Consider the following 20,172-nt stretch of genomic DNA (forward strand, 5'->3'; position numbering starts at 1 on the left):
ACACTTCACAGCAGAACTAGCTGTAATAATCTGATTTCCACTCACAATAAAATGGACCTTAAAAATTTTGTGTTTAACCGGGCATTCGAGGCCACACTGAGACTACATAGTGAATTCCAGGTCAGCCTGGACTAGAGTGAAACCCTACCTTGGAAAACAAAACCAAAAAAAAATTTTTTTTTAATTGTGCGTTCATATGGAAATACCATATTTGGTATATTCCTATAGTAAATTCATACAGAATGAGAACTCCAATTTTTATGGCAATGAAGTAAAATTACAGGTTCATGAAACAGTGATTAATCTCAATGTAGCACAGGGTTGAACAAATGGAGAAAAACTACACAGTTACCTCCAGGACACAAGGATGTGATTGTTGGAAGGGCAGAGCTCGCAGACATCTTTAGGAGGATGTTGTGAACTTAGGAGGAACAGCCTGGCTTCTGGGCCATGGACAACGCTCCCCCACAGGTGCTTGGTTTGCTCAGGTGTTCTTCTTGTAAAAACTCAGGATGGTATACATTGATGTGTGCTCTTAAATGTTCCTGTCCACAACAAAAATGCTTAAAAACAAAATAGCTGAAATAATAAATCACTGCTTTCAAATAATGTGGCACATAGCTCTTGAAAAGAAAGCCCTCAGTAGCTGTTTGTTAGCCCCGGCAGATTATAAGATAGAAATACATCTTTGTGAAAATATTTTTAAGTGTTTCTCTTTAGGTATCTACAGCAGTATTAAAGAATTCTTTTCTTTGGTTTTTTTTTTAGGATCTTCCCCACAAAAAACGCTCTAATAATCAGAGATATTTCCCTACGTCCCTTTGAATTCCTTGGTATGAACCATTTGTTTATTAGAACACTTAAGGTTTCTGTTTGGGTTTAAGTGGTCTGTTCTGGAAAACACATTAACCTTTTAAGAAAGTGGAACTTTTGTTGCGGTTATTTTAAGTGGCTGTTCTGGACGCTCCCTCCATTCTTTCAGTACAATACGAGGAGAATGCATTCGATTCAGTGTTGGAATTGCGTTTTCACTAAATGATGGTCATTAAAGCTTGGGCACGTGCCAGGCCTGCCGGTCCTGCGGGGGGGGGGGGGAGGGGAGACGGGACGGGGCGCTGCTTCAAGGGAGGCGAAGACGCAGCAGCCTCTGGACAGACAGTGCTCCATCAGTGTGAAGGACCTCTGGAAAATTTCTAGACCCCGCAGGAATAAAAATCTCCGTTACCTCCACGTTGCTTAAAATCCTCCTGTGACAAGTGGGAAGACCGAGACCTCAGGCCAGCCCGGGCCCCTTATCCCACGATCTCCCCAGAGGGTGTCGCTCCCCGGCCGGGGACCGTGCGCCCCGGGAGTGGAGGGGGAGGGCGGGGCGGGGCGCGGTGACAGCGCCGAGCCGGCCCGCCCCTGGCTCCCACCCGCGGAGCCCACTGCGCCCGCCCGCCCGGGAGCTCGTCCAGCCCCGCGCTCCGCTCGCCCGCCGCCCGCCGCCCGCCGCCCGCGCCGCCCCGCAGCTCTGCGTCCCGGTAAGCCCCTCGCCCGCCTGGGGTCCCCCTCGGGTTCGCGGGGCTCCCTGCCGCCGTGCCAGGGCCCCAGCCATATCTGGGCAAAATATTCAGCTGTTGTCGCCTCCGCCAACAGGGACTGAGCGTGGCTCCCTCTATAAATAACCGCCGCCTCGGGCTGCCTCCGGGGCCGGGGAGCCCGGGGGGTTGCGGTCCCGAGCCTGGCGCTCCGGTCGCCAGCGTCCGCGTCCCCGCAGCCCAGCGCGCGTGGCCGCGGCCAGGGCGCCCTGGGCTGTAGACCACAGGGGACCAGGGGCTCTGGAAGAGCGCTGCCCAGGGCCGGGAGTCTGGCAGAGCGGATGCCACCGCCGCAGGCTGCGCCACACTCCCCTCCACCCCCAGCGCAGCCCGGCCCCGCGCCCGTCGGCGGGCGCGGTGCCGGGCACAGGTACGCACCGGAGCAGCCTCCTCCGCCGCCCGCCTGCAGAGACCGGGGCCCGACACGTAGCGGGAGTGCGTGCTGTGCCCGGCCTGTGATGGAAAAAGTTTCCCAAAAGGCGGGAGCTCACAAACTTTCAAGCGCAGCCAGGTGTAGTGACAGAGCCTGGAGGCAGGTGGCTGCTCACTCGCTCGGACAAGCCCTCTGCTTTCTTTGAACCTTGGTTTACCTGTGTGCAAGGTGAGGTTAGGATGCTGTGAGGAGCTGAGATTCCGTGAGAGCAACAAGATGCCCCCACCCTCCCGCCCCATCTGTTCATCCGTTCCTGGCCTGGGACGCTGGGGGCACTAGGGCACGCACCTGGAGGTTACAGAAGTCAGACTTTGGTGGGTCCTGGAACTCCAGTGCTATGCTGGGACCCGTGGAATAGTCTAGTCGGTTCATGTCCAGAAAGTGTACCTGGTATCTTATGAGCATCTCTCTGCCAAGTAGCAGCAGTGCGTTGGCAGAACAGCAAGTGGCCCATAGAACTTTAAACCAACGAGCTAGATAGGGCCAAGAGTCCAGTCCAGCGCTCCCTGGTCTCAGTTTCCGAGTCTTTATAGCACTGGTGATGCACCCTGGGAGCCACAAAGCCCTGCTCCCTGCTCCATCCACTCCCTCCACTACCATAACGGACCCTCTGCAGTGCTCCCCTTGGCTTAGTGTCTGCTGAGAGTCACCTGATCAGAACCAGACCCCAATCACAAGAACTGGGCCCTTATGGAGGGCACCCCAGGAGCCCATCTGTCTCTCCATTTTGTCCGTTAAGGGCCTCAGAGCCCCCTGCTCAAGGACGTTGGGCTGGACCACCTTGGTGCAGTTTCTAGAAGATGGCTTTTCTCATCTACTCCCGATCCTCCCTAGGCAGGACTCGAGACCCTCTGAGCACCCCTCTTTTGTGATCTGCCATCCAGGACTTTTTCTCGTCCTACCTACCATCACATGGTTTCACTGACACAGGGAATTTTGGAGGCCAAGAGTAAGCTTCCCATTAGTTTCAAAGTGAACAACAAGCAGGCAGAGTAAAGCAAGAAAAGCTGTTGACTTTGGTGCGCGCATTATCGCTAGTCTTACAGACCCGCGTTTAGACAGTCATTGGCCCTTGGGTTCCTAGCAGCCTGAGTGGGAAGCTAGAGCCCTCTAAATATAGCCTCGGCCCCACCTACCTTATCAGGGTCTCACACCTTCTCCCTCCTCCAGGGCAAGGCACTTTTTGCAGCTTAGCGCACACACACAAAACAGAGTAGCTAGTGGCAGCTGAGTAATGAAAAGGGGATTGGCCTGGAGTTCTGGGCTCTGGCTCCAGCCTCACCCAGAGTGACCTTGAGTATTGATGAGGTGGATGGGGTGGTCTTTAGTGAAGAGGTCTGAGGCTCTCGGGAAGCCCTCTAGGATGAGGAAAACAGTGCCAGGGAGGTAACCTGGGGCACCTATCTTGTGAAGGGGGTGCAGAACTGGGGAAAAGGTTTCCAGAGAGCCACGTGGAGAAGTGGGCAGAGGGGTAGATAGAGCAGTGAGAACCTGGAGGAGGTAGTGGAAGGAGGAGAGTGCACAGGCAACTTCGCAGGAACTAGCAGAGCAGGCAGGAATAGTCTTCCAGAGTCCCAATCTGCGGCAGTTTGGGTTCTCCCTGTGTACAACAGGGCAGTAGTGCCCGCTTCATGTGGGCCACCGTGGGGACTGAGATAGTATAAAGAGCTGTTAGTGTAGTGATGGGAAGATGGGAGAACCAAAGTGGAGACAGGTTTGAACCCCCCCCCCTCAAAGTTTGAGTGAGAAAAGGAGAGAAGTGAAGAGAGGAGAGGGGAGGTGGACACAAAGGAGAGATGGGTTCTTATGGGATGAGGAGTGGGACGAGATGGAGGGGAGCGTCCTGGAGAATCTAAGGGTGTGCCCATAGCGGGATTGAAGTCCTTCCTTAATGAGCTACTAAATGCCACGGGCTCTAATACAGCCTTCAGCTCTTGGGACCTGGCTGAACAAAAAATTCCTGGCCAACTTCAGGAAGAGGATGGTGATGAGCCATGGAGGGTGATTTGACCCTGACTGGGGGATGACCTTGGCTTGCTTATTTCTGAAATGACATCATCATATTGATGACTTCTGCTGAGCCCAGTCATATGGCCTCTTCCAGTCAATGTTTTGATTTCCCAGCCTTACTAATGAACCAGACAGGCTGCCAACATTTCTAAAGAAGCCAGTTTGCTTTTCCTTGAGGCCAGAACACTGGCTAGATCAATTATCTGGATGCTAAGAACCATTATCTGTTTAAAGCTCGAGGGTCTGCTTCTATGGCATAAGGGGAATTAGATTGCACAGTGCTGGGGCCATCTCCCGTCATTTTGCTTTTTTCCAGGGTGGGAGTGGATTCTGGGTTTATGATGATGGGACCTGAACCCTCGTTGTTCTGAATGGTAATGAAAAGATGAGCTCACTGGAGTCACTCAAGGTCATGGTCCGCAGTTTTCCAGATTGCTGAGTCCTTGTTTCACTGCGATGTCTCGGGTGGCAAAGTACCACCATGGACCTGAGTGGATCTCCAGGACTCATGGAAAAGCCTGGCGTGGTGGACACCCTGTAATCCCAGCACTCAGGAGGGAGGCAGAGATATGAGAATCCCTATGGCTTGTTGGCCAGTTAGTCTGGCTAAATCAGTGAATTCCAGGTTCAGTGAGAGACCCTGTCTCAAAAAAGAAATAAAAATAAGGGCCAGATGGATCTAGGCATGGTATATATATAGTGTATGCCTTTAATCACAGCACTTGAAAGGCTGATGTAGGAAGATTACTGTGAGTTTGAGGCCAGCCTGGGCTACAGAGTGAATTCCAGGTCAACCTGGGCTAGAGAGCCTGCTGAAAAATAAAATATGGAGAGCAATTGAGGAAGACACTCACCATTGACCTCTGCTCTCCACACAGATGCACACACTCATGTGCTCACACATAAGTGAATACACATACACATGCACACACTCAAAGACAACTTAAATATGTCCCATGTTGCTCCTTTCCTTAAGTCTGTTTATCAATATGAACTTTGGGAAAGAGCTGGACATTATAGTACCTGAGGAGCAGAGAGAGAGGGTCCCCAATCCTGGCCACCCCTCACTCTGTAACTATTAGGGTGGTACCTGGAGCTGGTGTAGAGATGACTGTGGTGGGTGGTGGCTCTGACTGCTGGATATTTGCTCTCATGCCCAGAAGAGCCAAGGGAAGTAGAAATGCCTCTTGTCCTCACTCTGTCTTCATCTGGGACTTATCTTTCCACCACCCTTTCAATGCTGGAGACTCTTATACCCCTACTCTCTTCCACTTCACCCCCTTGTCCAAGTCTCCTTCACCCCCATGGCTCCACCCTCCCCACAGCTCTCAAGTTCTTTTTTACAAATATCTTTATTGTTTGAGAGAGAGAAGTAGAGAGACAGAGAGAATGGGGCATTCCAGGGCCAATAGCCACTGCGAACAAACTCCAGACACATGCACACCTTGTGCGTCTGGCTTACATGGGTTCTGGGGAGTTGAACCTGGGTCCTTAGGCTTTGCAGGCAAGTGCCTTAACCTCTGAGCCATCTCTCAGCTCCCAGCTCTCAAGTGCTTTTGTTTAGCCTGGACTGGTCTCCTCAGCCCCTGGCATTTGTGGATCTTACATCCTAAAGGTGTTTCATGGCCAACCTGGAACTCTCCTCCCCATCTTCTTCCTACAGTGTTCCCATCTTGGTTACAAGTTACACCATCCACCAAGCCATTGCTTCCCTTCCTTCACTAATCACGTGATGTACTCACCCCAGGCTATCAATTCCACCTTCTCCAAGACCTTTTATCCATTTCTATCCATTTGTATTCCATGTCTACCAGTCCAGTTAAGGACTTCTGTCATCCCTTCCTCAGGTTGTTGTTAGAGTTTTGCAATCCTGCTATGATGCTATTAAAACAGCTTCGCATAGGGCCTAGGAAAGGGGATGGCTTAGCAGTTAGAGGAGCTTGCTTGAAAAGGCTGCCCTGCTGGCCTTGGTCTGATTCCCCTGCACCCATGTAAATCCAGATGCAAAAAGTTACACAAGCATCTGGTGTTCATTTGCAGCAGTGTGAGATTCTAGTATGCCCATACAGAGAGAGAGAGAGAAAGAGAGAGAGAGAGAGAGAGAGAGAAATTTAAAAACAAAAAAAGAGCATCATGAGCTGGAGAGATGGCTTAGCAGTTAAGGCATTTGTCTGCGAAGCCTAAGGACCCAGGTTCGACTCCCCAGAGCCCATGTAAGCCAGATGCACAAGGTGGCGCATGCGTCTGGAGTTTGTTTGCAGTGGCTAGAGGCCCTGACACACTCATCCCCTCTCTCTCTAATGAATAAAATTTAAAAATAAATTTAAAATATTTTTAAAGAGCACCATGGGGCTGGAGAGATTGCTGAGTGGTTAAGGTGCTTGCCTGTGAAGCTCAAGGACCCAGGTTCCATTCCCCCAAATCCAAGTAAGCGAGATGTACATGGTTGGCACATACATCTGGAGTTCATTTGTAGTGGCTAGAGGCCCTGGCATGCCCATTCTCTCTCTCTCGCTCGCTGTCTCTCTCTCACAAATAAATTAAAAAGTAAAAATATTTTTTAAAAAAAGAGTATTATAAAGTGGAGCTGTGGCTGTACCAATGTGCCCTTTACAAGGACTCCCCATTTTCCCACTAAATACCAGATTCCCTAGTATAAAACAAGATCTTGACACAAGCTACTTTGAAATTATTGCTAGGTCTTTCACAAATTCCGCATCCTTTCTGATCACAGCCCAAGCCTGTGCTGTCGTGTCGTGTTTGCTCTTCCTTCTGCCTAGAATGCTTCTCCCTCTTTCTCAGCCCCCATAAACTTGTTGTAATCATCCTTGAAAGCCCAGTTCCCCAGTACCCTCACCTGTGCTCCCCTAAGCTTCCCCAGCACAGTATTGATGATGCATATATTTTGGCTTCCCTGGCATCTAGCTTGCAGCTTGATACTTAACATGGTGCAAGAGCTTCAAGTTTTAGTGGACGAATGAATGAACGTTATCACTATGACAGGCACACACCACCACCCACCATTCACATGTCTCCCCACCCGCCAGGCCGATCCCCACACAGGGGCGCTGACCAGACCTAGTGTGCTCCCTTCCAACTCCCCAGCCCCCACCGAGCCCATTACAGTAACAGCTTCTCATTTGAAACTCAGAACATTCCAGTGACAGAGAAGCAGCAAGTATTATACCTCTCTCTTGTAATTACACTGGGGACATCAGCAAAGATGGGGTACATATTCCAGAATACTGAAGTGCTTCTGCAGAACTCCATAAACTTGGGCAAGACTCTTCACATTCTCCATCAGTGCTTCCTCTCTCTCTCTCTCTCTTTCTGTCTCTCTCTTAGGTCTTTTGGTCACTTGGGGTCTTGAAAATCATGCAGGTTCTGGTGTGATAGTTATAAGACAGGTCCCGAGAGATTTCTTTGAATATCCTTTTTTAAAATCTTTCCTTTTATATTTTATTTATTTATTTGAAAAAGGGAGAGAGAAAGAGGCAGAGAGAGAGAGAGAGACAGAGAGAAGAGAGAGAGAGAGAGAGAGAAATGGGCATACCACGGTCTCTAGCCATTGCAAACAAACTCCAGGCATGTGCGCCACTTTGTCTATCTAGCTTACCTGGGTACTGGGGAATCACACTTGGGTCCTTCAGCTTCCCAGGCAAGCACCTTAATTGCTAAGCCACCTCTCTAGTGCACCCTCCTCCAGAGCATTTCTAATATGTTCTAATACACTTATCAGAATAAGCCCCCTAGTTCCCAACACTCTCTAATGACCACAACAAAGCGAGGCTGCTCCTGCCTCCACACACCACCACACAATGAGTACCGGGGTGATGCTGGTTATCAATGTCTCCTGCTGCTGCTGCTGCTGTTGCATTCAAGATAGCGCTTTATCAAGTCTACAAATGAATGCATTTGAGCTCTGGCTCAAAGTCATGGGCCCTTTCTGGTTAGCACACAGCCTACAGGTTTGGCATCTATGAGCACAGGATGAACGCCTGGCTGGTGCTGCAGCAGGAACCGGAGACAGCCGAGACTCTGAAATATCAAAGACACTCAGGAGTGCACAAACTGGAAAGTGATAGGGGAAGACAAGAGCACACACTTCCTCCATGCGAACTCAGGGAGATTAAAAACCTTAGACCGGTGGCAATGTTGCATGGCGTTGTGCATGCATTTTATTTTATTTTATTGTTTTGTTTTTCGAGGTAGGGTCTCACTGTAGCCCAGGCTGACCTGGAATTCACTAGGTAGTCTCACGGTGGTCTGGAACTCACGGTGATCCTCCTACCTCTGCCTCCCAAGTGCTGGGATTAAAGGCGTGCGCCACCACATCCGGCCTTGTGCACGCATTTTATAATGCACTCTACTGACACCATTATAAAGGTCTGAGGTCAGCCGGGTGTGGTGGCGCACACCTTTAGTTCTAGCACTTGGGAGGCGGAAGTAGGAGGATCGCTGTGAGTTCGAGGCCAGCCTGAGACTAGTCAGCCTGGGCTAGAGTGAGACCCTCAAAAAACAAGACAAAAGGGCTGGAGAGATGGCTTAGCGGTTAAGCGCTTGCCTGTGAAGCCTAAGGACCCCGGTTCGAGGCTCGGTTCCCCAGGTCCCACGTTAGCCAGATGCACAAGGGGGCGCACGCGTCTGGAGTTCGTTTGCAGAGGCTGGAGGCCCTGGCGCGCCCATTCTCTCTCTCTCCCTCTATCTGTCTTTCTCTCTGTGTCTGTCACTCTCAAATAAATAAATAAATAAATTTAAAAAAAAAAAAAAACAAGACAAAAGACAGGGAAGAAACTCTGAAGATTAGGCTTGTGAAACTCTGAGAATCTGATTATTACTCTGGTCCTTGTTATAGAGCAGTGGAGCAGTGAACGCAGCCACACATGCAGCCGCTCCCATGTCATTTCTATGGGCATGGGGAGACCCCTGGAGCCCATTCAAAAGTGTTAGCGACCAACAGAGAGAACAAATAGAGAAAACCAAGGCCATGTCCTAGCTGAAGAGAACAAGTGTGTCTGGACACTCAGCTCAGCTCTGAGATAAGACCTGACAGCCAAAGGGAGAAGGGAGACAAAATGAACTGGAAGATTCTTTATGTTTGATGCAAGGGCGTACATCAGCCTTTCAAGAGACCAAAATGTTTTCTGAGCTCTAATTCTCCATATCTTGTCACAATGGCACACCAGATGAGCTTAGGAGTTGGACATTTCACTAGTTTGAGGAGTTTAGCATAGTGGTTAAGAACGTGGACTCTGAAGACCACCTCCTTGGGTTCAAATCTCAGGTCTAGCAGGTATAGACTGTGTAATCTCAGGTAACTTTTACCGCCTATGCCTTGGTACCTCATCAGTGCAGTGGGATTGTTAGGGGGTTAAGTTAGTTATAGGTAAAGTGCTTGTGACGGCACGGGGACATTGTCAGCACATTGTAGGCATGGAGCAGTGAAGATAATGTCTAGATCTGAATGTTGGCGCCATGTATTAGCCTTAGTGTCCCCTCACTACTTAGAACCTCAGAATGGGACCTTACTTGGAAATAGGGTTTTTACAGATGTAATTAATTAAGGTGAGGGCATAGTAGATTAGAGTGAGTCATAAATCCAGTGATTGGTATCCTTATAAGAAGAAGAGTGGACACGCTCAGGAAAGAAGCCATGTGATAAAGGACTCAGAGAGACTAGAGAGAAGCAGCGGCAAGCAGAGGGATGCTGGATTGCTGACATTCACCAGGGGCCGAGAGAGACAGAGAGCAGACTCGCCTTTCCTAGGTTCTTCCCGAATGAGCCAGCCTTGCTGATTTGCAGTCTGGCCTTTGAGCTGCAACAGAGTAAGTTTCTGTTGTGTTAAGCCACCTAGGTTTCAATCTGTTATGTCAGCCCTTAAGAACTGACTTGGGGGCTGGAGAGATGGCTCAACAATTAAGGACCTTGCCTGCAAAACCTAACAACCCAGGTTCGATTCCCCAGTACCCATGTGAAGCCAAATGCACAAAGTGATGCATGCAGTGGCTAGAGGACCCTTCTCTTTTTCTGCATGTAAATAAATTAAAAACAAATTTTAAGCACTTAGTTACTTTCATTTCTCTGTATGCAAGTTTCTTCATCTGTTAATCAAGGGTAATAAAAGTCCTACTTCAGAGTTGTTAAGATCTCACAAAGTAGTCCAGATATAGAGCTTGCTTAGCTTAGCATGGTGGCTGGTGTACAATCAGTACAGAACTGGGTTTGGTAGGCTGGGTTGCCACTCAGTGACTGAGTGGCTGCCTAGCATGCACAAGGCCCTGGATTTCATCCCCAGTCCCAAAAATAAGGAAGAAAAATAAAGCTGAGTCTAATAGCACAGACCTGTAATACCAGCTCATGGCCAACCTGGAACTCCCCTCCCCATCTTCTTCCTACAGTGTTCCCATCTTGGTTACAAGTTACACCATCCACCAAGCCATTGCTTCCCTTCCTTCACTAATCACGTGATGTACTCACCCCAGGCTATCAATTCCACCTTCTCCCAGACCTTTTATCCACTTCTATCCATTTGTATTCCATGTCTACCAGTCCAGTTGAGGACTTCTGTCATCCCTTCCTCAGGTTGTTGTTAGAGTTTTGCAATCCTGCTATGATGCTATTAAAACAGCTTCGCATAGGGCCTAGGAAAGGGGATGGCTTAGCAGTTAGAGGAGCTTGCTTGAAAAGGCTGCCCTGCTGGCCTCGGTCTGATTCCCCTGCACCCATGTAAATCCAGATGCAAAAAGTTACACAAGCATCTGGTGTTCATTTGTAGCAGTGTGAGATTCTAGTATGCCCATACAGAGAGAGAGAGAGAGAGAAAGAGAGAGAAATTTAAAAACAAAAAAAGAGCATCATGAGCTGGAGAGATGGCTTAGCAGTTAAGGCATTTGTCTGCGAAGCCTAAGGACCCAGGTTTGACTCCCCAGAGCCCATGTAAGCCAGATGCACAAGGTGGCGCATGTGTCTGGAGTTTGTTTGCAGTGGCTAGTTTCTTCATCTGTTAATCAAGGGTAATAAAAGTCCTACTTCAGAGTTGTTAAGATCTCACAAAGTAGTCCAGATATAGAGCTTGCTTAGCTTAGCATGGTGGCTGGTGTACAATCAGTACAGAACTGGGTTTGGTAGGCTGGGTTGCCACTCAGTGACTGAGTGGCTGCCTAGCATGCACAAGGCCCTGGATTTCATCCCCAGTCCCAAAAATAAGGAAGAAAAATAAAGCTGAGTCTAATAGCACAGACCTGTAATACCAGCTCCTTGGGAAGCTGAGGCAGGAGGGTCACAAGGCTGGCCTGGGCCACAGAGTGAGTTCAAGAACAGTCTAGGTGCCGGGCGTGGTGGCGCATTCCTTTAATCCCAGCACTCGGGAGGCAAGGGTAGGAGGATCACTGTGAGTTCGAGGCCACCCTGAGACTACACAGTGAGTTCCAGGTCAGCCTGAGCTAATGTGAAACCCTACCTCGAAAAACTAAAAACCAAAATCCAAAAAAAAAAAAAAAAAAAAAAAAGACTAGCCTAGGTAACCTAATGAGACCTTGTCTGAAAATAAAAACCAAGAAGAAGGCTGGAGTGTAACTCAGTGGTAGAAGGCTTACCTGGCATATGCAAGAACCTAGACTCGAGTCCTGGGAATCAATCCCTAAACACACACACACATACACACACACACACACACACACACACACACACACACACACACACAAACACACACTGCTTGCTACAGGAAGATACATAAGGGCATAAGGGGCAATAACACTCTCAAGGAGAATGTCAACAGTATTCCATTGTATGTCTTCACTAGAATTTACCCAGAGTCCTGTGGATGAACTTTTAAAAAAATATATTTATTTATTTGCAAGCAGAGAGAGAGAGAGAGAGAGAGTAGCAGTCAGCTTCAGGTCTCTGAGATGAACTTCCAAACCAGGCACAAGTTATGGGAGGAAGGGGGATTTATTGAAGCTGGGGAAATTCCATCATAGCAGAAGTTGGTCCCCTTTTACAGGACCAAGGAAAGACAGAGAAGCCATCACTAACACACCAGCACAAGCAAGCACATTTCAGGAACTCTAGGCAAAGCTCAGGTACTTTGCATATCTTTAGACTCTAAATCCATGCCCACACCTTAGGCCTGGACCCTCGGATCAGCCCACTGACCCTTCCTCCAGCCAGGTAGCTGGAAATCCAAGAAGCTTTAATAAAACTCCTGAAGGGCAGAGGGGAGGAGAATGGGCACACCGGGGCCTCATGCCACAGCAAACAAACTCTGGATGGATGTGCCATTTTGTGCATTTGGCTTTACGTGGGTACTGGGGAATGGAACCGGGGTCATTAAGCTTTGCAGGCAATCACTTTAACCACTGAGCCATCTTCTCCAGCCCATGGATGAACTTTTATGAGGTCTCCAGGATTGGGACTGGCATAGATTAGCAGCAGACAGTAAAGCAGTAGGTTAAATTCTCAGGTCTTGTGGGTCGATGGTGTGGGCACTTTGATGAACAGGGTTTACATAGCCTTGAAAGAGGCCCGTGTCTATGTCTCTTCTGTGAGTGCCCACCTCCCCTCTGGTTGTGCACATGGGCAAATCTTGGGCTTTTAGCCTTTGTCTCTCTGCAGGTGAGCACTGATAACTGCAACATTTCTTGCTTTTCTATAATACAATCGAGTTTCGTCATCTATTCAGATGTTCATTAGCCATCTGTATTCCTTTTTCTGTTAATTGCCTGTTCCTCTTCCCAGATTTTTCTGGGCTGTCCTACTTTTGTTTGTTGTTGAAAAAAAATTTTGTCTATTAAGCAAGTCAGCCCTTTGTTCAATTCACAGCAGATATCTCCTTCCCCGTTTGCCTTTCGCCTCTTGTCATTATTCATGCTCATTTTTATAATAGTCTCTTTGAAAATACAAAGTGTTGCGATGGGGAGATAATATGATGGAGAATGGAATTTCAAAGGGGAAAGTGTGGGGGTGGGAGAGGGAGGGAATTACCATGGGATTTTTTTTATAATCATGGAAAATGCTAATAAAAATTTAAAAAAAAAAAATAAATGTATATTAAAAAATACAAAGTGTACTTCATAAAGCTCTGGCTTCTGTGCACACCTGCTGTGAGGTGAGGTGGGAAAGTTCATGTATGCGAAATAGAACAGGGATAAAGGAGGCACCCAAACTTTTTCCACAAGTTTGCTTTCGGTCTCCCAGCACAATAGTCAAATCCCACAGCGATGCCACTCTTTCCTCTTCTCCCCTCTCTGTTTTTCTTCTTCACTTTCCTCTTTCTTTCAACAGCTCACGAGGAAGGCAGGACTTTGTATAGCGTCCTGGAAGAGTGCTGCTCGCCCTTGAGTTGGGGGATGCTATGAGATGGTGCAGTAGCTCCCCCGGAACTCCGCAGCCTCTCCTCTTTGTATTGTGAGGTCTGGCATCTGGGAGCGACAGTAGGAAAGTAGACCGTGGAGGTGTCTGAATAAATACAGGGAGTAGCCACCACCCTGGTTATAGTGGATGGTGCAGTGACTCAAACGCAGTGATGGTCCCAGGAGATGCAAAATAAAATTGTGTGTGCACCTTTCTAATTGAAACCATCTGACAGCTTTGACTGCGTGGACCTTTGAAACTCTGTGTGCTCAGGAATAGGAGTCACAGCAACTGCGGGAAGTGGCAGGCAAGCCCTATGCTTAGTGGTCCTGCTTTTTTCGAAGGTGCTTTCCCACATGACTAAGAAAATGAGCTCATCCAAAGAAAACAAAAGCTCACGAGCCAGAGAGCGAGACTTCTAATGATAGCTGAGCCTCTTCCACTCAAGGCTCCAAACATGTCTGTCATGATAGAAATAGACCTTGAATCTTATCAACTTCATCACAACCACCGGGACTCGAAGCCTCAGCCCTCTCTGAATGGCCTCATCTTTAATCACAAGCCAGTAGTGAGAGGCACTGTGTACCTCACGAGTGAGACTGGTGCCTCCCTGGGCATTTCTATTGTTAGGGAGTTTCTCGTGCTGATCAGAAGAAAGATCTACATCTTGGTGATTTTAGTAAAGCATGTTTGTTTTGTTTTGTTTTGTTTGCCCTCTGGGAAATCACAGACCACACTGTTCTTTCTTCCCCAGTCAGCCCATTGGAGGTTTACAGAATATGACCATGTTCCTCTTGGTCCTTTAGCTGCTCTACACATGACACCTGCTTAGCTTCTCTGGACTCAGTCAGCACCACTCCAGGGCCGGCCAGTTGACAGAGGAGGTCAAATGCATGGCCAATGGGCTTTTGAATGAGTTCAGCATCATCAGTCTCCAGGGAGGTGCACAATGGGGTGCCACCACCTCCCAGCAGAATGGCTAAACTGATAAATGCTGACAATATCAAATGTTCCAAGGATTTGGAGCAAGTTTGAGGTTTATATATTGTTAGTGTGTGTGTAAATTTACTTTGGAAAACTGAAATATCTACTGAAACTTAACATATGTCTACTTTATGGCCCAGCAGTCATACTTCTAGGTTCGTAGTGGAAAAAATAGTGTCAATTTCTACCAAAAGCTATTCTCATGGCACTATTGCCAATTTTCAAATAATGGAGACTATCTAAATATTCATTAGTCAGTGGAGTAAATACATCCATTACAGTCTGTTTCATGTGGTAGAATACTACACAGCAATGGACGGAGCAAGATGAAGCTCACGGATAAAGTGCCAAATGAAAGAAACCAGACCAAGAACATTTCCAATGGATGCTTCAATTTACATGATGTCTTGAGGATCAGAAGAGTGGGGCCTTTGAGGGAGACTTGGTAAGATGCCGTATGACATAAGAAAGCCTTTGAGGTTGGGGCTGGAAATGCCCTATAGGTTTATCTAAGTGTTTACATAGGCATACACACATATGGGAAATTCAGTGAGTTCTACTGTGTGCTATGCATGTAATCTATGTCTTATTTTAAAAGAAGAAAAAAAATCACTTCCCCAGCCAAATAATAGTAGCCCAGAACTTGGCTGTGTCACTAAGCTGAGCTGTCACTGCCCTTGTTTGGGCCACTCTTGCTAACACAGTCAAGACCTCATCCTGGCTTTGAGGTCAAGCACCCACACTGCTGATTCATGTTGGGTTTGTTCAGCAATGTCACCATCCATGGCTAGCTTGTTGGGCCTCTTGGGAGATGGAAGGAAACAGAGAAAAAAAATGGCTAGCTGTGTCATCCATATTTTATGTCCCCTTCACAGAATGTGACACCACAGCAGGTCAAGAGACAGAGAACGAGTGAAAGATTTCAGTACCTTTAACGGCACTTCCCGCTGCCTTTTGTGCGGAGAGTCCCATCGCTTTATTTTGCATGATACCAAGCAAATTCTGTAGCCAAGTGAGTCTCACAGCAAAGCAGATGGAGGGCTGTGCCACCTTGTGCAAGAGGCTCCTGGGGAGAAGTGTGGGATCTGGACATTGTTGGTTCAGAGCTGCTCTTCCTGCCTTCCTCCTCTCTTTTCTTCTGTCTGGGCTCCATCACAGGTGATAACATAGCCAAGACATGAAATTTGGATCTCTAAAAGTCATTTTTGGTAGAAAAGTCTTTGCACACTGGAAAAGTGCCTATTGACCTGTTGCCCTCTGATAGTTGATGACCTTGATCTCAGCTCTTCACATTAAGGAAGTTCAACTCATCCAAATTTCCATCACCTGTTTGTCTATGCCCGCCTGGTGCTGGTTAATGGCCTTTCCTGGCTGGCAGCTGACCCAGATAGGACTGGCTTGTGTTCTCTGCCCTCAGAGGATCTGTACCCCTCACTGATAATCAGGGGTGACCTGCAACAGTCATGTCCTTCCTCTGAGCCAAGCCGGGGCTGGGTGCCAACATGTGATGTCAGTTGTGACTCACTGGCCCCACCTGACTCACCTCTGTTAGGCAGGGCAAGTGTTGCCTTCATAGCCACCAGTGCTAGGTTACTCAGGGTCGAAGGGGTCATGTACGGAAGTGTATAAGGGCTTTCCCAAGACCTGGGAGGCATGGAGGAGGGGAAGGGAGAGGAGAGGACATTCCAGGCTGCAGGTTAGCATGAGCAGGGCCTTGGGCTGAAGTTTCAGAGCTGTTTGGACACAGTGGGTCTGTACAGCTGTAAGAACACCCCTGCAATGGTCTTATTAGAAGGCATAGAGGCATAAAGGTGACCAGATCTTGATGACCTCAAATCCTACATGGGGAGCTTCTCTGTCTGTCATAATGGGGGCATATCGGGGATAGTCTGGGAGCTACCTGAAAATACTGTTTGTTTGTGTGTGTGTGTGCAAATTCATGTTTGCAAATGCAGGCCAGAGTGTGGCGATGGTCAGAGGATAATTGGGTGCTGGTCTTTGTTTGAGGCAAGGGTCTTTGTTCCGATCATTGTTCACTGCTGTCTGTGTCCACTGTGCTAGCTCATCCCTGAGCTTCCAGAAAATTCTCCTGTCTCCCTCCCTTTGGGTTGTAGGGATGCTGGAATTATAGCAGCACTCCACAGCGTCTGGCTTTTCTGTACGTTCTGGGGACCTGAACTCAGGTACTCATGCGTGCAGGGCAAGCACTTTATGCACTGACCCACCTCCTCCGCCCATGGGAACGCTCTTCACAAAGTCCTTTGAATGTGGTCAGGGAGAAAGGAGATTGACAGCAGTGGGGTGGGGAAGTGTTGGAATAACACAGACAACTGAGACCAAGTGCCTTGAGAGGGAAGCAGGTATGGAAAAACGGGTACTGTAGACACAGGATTCCAGGCACACAAAGTGCACTATGGTAGGGACGGATAAGTGGATGTTATGGACACAGGAGTGCAGTCACACAAAGACAAGTGCATTATGGTTTCACCCCTGCCAACCACAGATCATAGCCAAGCTCATAAACAGGAAGGAGAGTGGCAGTTGCTAAGGACTGGGTAGAGTGGGAAATGGGGGTTATCATTTAATGGGTCCCAAGTTTCAGCTGAGGTAAATAAAAGAGTTCCAAAGATGGAGGGTGGTGATGTCTGCCTAAGAAGAATGTACTGAATTCCATAGAACTATAACACTTAAAAATGGTTAAACCCCCCCCCAAAAAAGTATAAAATGCCAGGTGTGGTGGCATGCCTTAATCCCAGCACTTGGGAGGCAGAGGTAGGAGGATCTCCATGAGCTCAAGGCCACCCTGAGACTGCATAGTAAATCCAGGCCAGCCTGGGCTAGAGTGAGACCCTACCTCGAAAAATCAAAAAAGAAAAGGAAAAAAAAAAAAAACAAAAACGGTTAAGGGCTGGGTCCGGGCTCTGCGGTAGAAGGTGCACTTAGCATGCATGAAACCCTGGGTTCATTGCCAGAACCAGAAAAAAAGAAAATGTTATGTATTTAAGCGATGCCCAGGTGTCTGGCCACCAAAGTGCAGGAGCCAGGTGAGAGGACAGTGGCAGCCAGTTGTGGTGATAGAAGGGCACTCACCCAGGGCTGGCCACATGGAGCCCAAGTGACTCTAATATGCCCAGCAGGGAGCTCAGGAAGGAGGCCCAGGTGGAGAAAGGCCATTGAAGTGTCATTATCACCTTATCACTGGTGACAGAAAGAGAAATGAGACGAGGGTGGGACACAGAGGCAAAGGGCACTGCCTGGGGAGACACAGTGGAAGGGAAGGAGGGAGTCAAGACCTCAAGGTCCTGTTTGGCTTCAGGGAGTCATGATTACTTCAAGCAGCCTCAGTGTAGTGGGAGATCACATAGTCTGGGATGCAGTATCTTCCAAAAGAGGACAGGAGGAGATGACACAACAAGAACAATTATTATTATTATTTTTTATTTGAGAGAGAGAGAATTGGTTGCCAGGGCCCCAGCCACTACAATCAAACTCCAGACGCTTGTGCCACCCACTGGGTATGTGAGACTTTGCACTTGCCTCACCTTTGTGCGTCTGGCTTATGTGGGATCTGGAGAGTTGAATATGGGTCCTTATGCTTAGCAGGCAAGCACCTTAACCACTAAGCCATCTCTCCAGTCACAGGACCAGTTGTTTTTTTTTGTTTGTTTGTTTGTTTTGAGGTAGCCCAGGCTGACCTGAAATTACTCTCAGGCTGGCCTAGAATTCACAGGGATCCTCCTATCTCAGCCTCCTGAGTGCTGGGATTAAACGCATTCACTACCATGTCCCAGAGAGAGGAAGAGAATGGGAACACCAGCACCCCTAGCTACTGCAAATGAACTCTGTACGCATGTGCCACTGTGCATATATCTTTATGTGGGTACTAGAGAATGTTAGGCTTTCCAGGTAAGTACCTCAACCACTGAGCCATCTCTCCAGCCCAAGGACTACTTTTGAAAAGTGGGCTGGAGAAATGGCTTAGCGGTTAAGCGCTTGCCTGTGAAGCCTAAGGACCCCGGTTCAAGGCTCGGTTCCCCAGGTCCCACGTTAGCCAGATGCACAAGGGGGCGCACGCGTCTGGAGTTCGTTTGCAGTGGCTGGAGGCCCTGGCGCGCCCATTCTCTCTCTCTCCCTCTATCTGTCTTTCTCTGTGTGTCTGTCGCTCTCAAATAAATAAATAAATAATTTAAAAAAAAGAAAAAAGAAAAGTGAAATTTCTTTGCCATCTTCAAGATGTTCCCTGGCTGAAAGAAGATGGCATCATTGGAAAATATTCATCTGAATTTGTGACTCAGCTTTTTGTGAAGTTGAAGAAGGTCAGTCATAAATCAACATGGTACCATTTAAGTGCTTCTGTCCCAAGAGTCTCCATACAGCAGACGCTGGAGGAGCCATTGGCAGAATTGCCAGCCCCAATGTCCATGAAAGATATGAAAGACCATTTCTGTGCCCTAGGAGCCCCCCTGCCAGGAGCTTTCATTCCCACAGCTTCCTTGACGGATGATCTCAGCCTTGACCCTCTAATTTTTACTGTGCAACCTGCTAGGTTTTATTTCCTACCACAGCTTGTAAATTCTCTTATTTTATGTTTAGCAGTAGCCCGAGGCTCCTGCTGTGGACAATCGAGTGGCTGGATTGAGTGGCTGGATCAGCTGTAAGTGTGATATACACAGCAGATCTGGAAAACTTGAGTGTGTGGTTTTAAATGTATTTGGCTCTCCTTTTTCCTGCTGACACTTAACTCAGCACCCAGTTTATAAGACAGGTAACAGCTGAGCTCCTCTGCTTCAGGCAGGCCATCCTGGAAACCCTGAAGCTTCATCAACCCTTCCCTCATCCTTCTTTGGGATTCCCAGCACCTCCACAGCCAGCCCAGTCTTTCCGGGTTAAACATAGATAAACAGGGGGTCTGAGAAGCGAAGGAACTTGCCTAAGCTTTCAAGGATGCTAGACCAGAACCGAAGTGGGCCTGTTCTCTGCTCCTCAAAATGGCACCTCTAGCCCAATGTGGTGGCACACACTTTTAATCCCAGCACTCGGGAAGCGGAGGTAGGAGGATCACTGTGAGTTGGAAGCCACCCTGAGACTACATAGTGAAATCCAGGTCAGCCTGGGCTAGAGGGAGACCCTACCTCAAACAAACAAACAAACAAAGATGGCACCTCTGTGCCAGGCACAGGACTAGGCTATGGGGACTTGAAGACAAATAAGACGTGGGTGCCCCTGGAGGAGCCTTATGGCCTGGAAAGAAGGTAGGGGAGACGTAGACTCCAGAAGCTCTGCCTCATCATGGTTTCAGGCACTGAGCTCACACGGACTGTGCTTCAGCTCCAGGTCATGCCCTCATCTGCTTGTTAATATCCTCAGGGCACATGGGTGAGTACCAGCACTCTGTACAGAAGAAACCAGTCCAGTGATTCTCAACTTTTTTTGTTGTTGTTGTTTTTCAAGGTAGTGTCTGGCTCTAGCCCAGGATGATCTGGAATTTACTATGTAGCTTCAGGGTGGCCTTGAACTCACAGTCATCCTTCTACCTCTGCCTCCCAAGTGCTGGGATTAAAGACATGCACCACCACACCTGGCTTGGTTCTCACCTTTTTTTTGAGGCAAGCCCAACAGACTGGCCTTTATGTTGTTGTTGTTTTGAGGTAGGGTCTCACTCTAGCTCAGGCTGACCTGGAATTCACTATAGAGTCTCAGGGTGGCCTCAAACTCACAGTGATCCTCCTACCTCTGCCTCCCAAGTGCTGGGATTAAGGGCGTGCACCACCATGTCCGGCTCAGACTGGCCTTTTTTAAAATGCAAGAGAGCA

The 20,172-nt window shown here is 48.3% G+C and overlaps 1 protein-coding gene across 1 annotated transcript in view; it reads left to right on the forward strand.

The window, feature by feature from the left end:
* The first annotated feature begins 1,489 nt into the window (after positions 1-1,489).
* Positions 1,490-20,172, forward strand: part of Tmod1 (tropomodulin 1) — a 103,668-nt gene continuing 84,985 nt past the window's right edge. Inside the window, exon 1 of the mRNA XM_004658304.2 lies at positions 1,490-1,523. The gene's annotated coding sequence lies outside the window, so the exon portion shown is untranslated. The remainder of the gene's footprint in view (positions 1,524-20,172) is intronic.

Source organism: Jaculus jaculus, chromosome 1 (assembly GCF_020740685.1).
Source record: "Jaculus jaculus isolate mJacJac1 chromosome 1, mJacJac1.mat.Y.cur, whole genome shotgun sequence".
NCBI classification, from domain to species: domain Eukaryota; kingdom Metazoa; phylum Chordata; class Mammalia; order Rodentia; family Dipodidae; genus Jaculus; species Jaculus jaculus.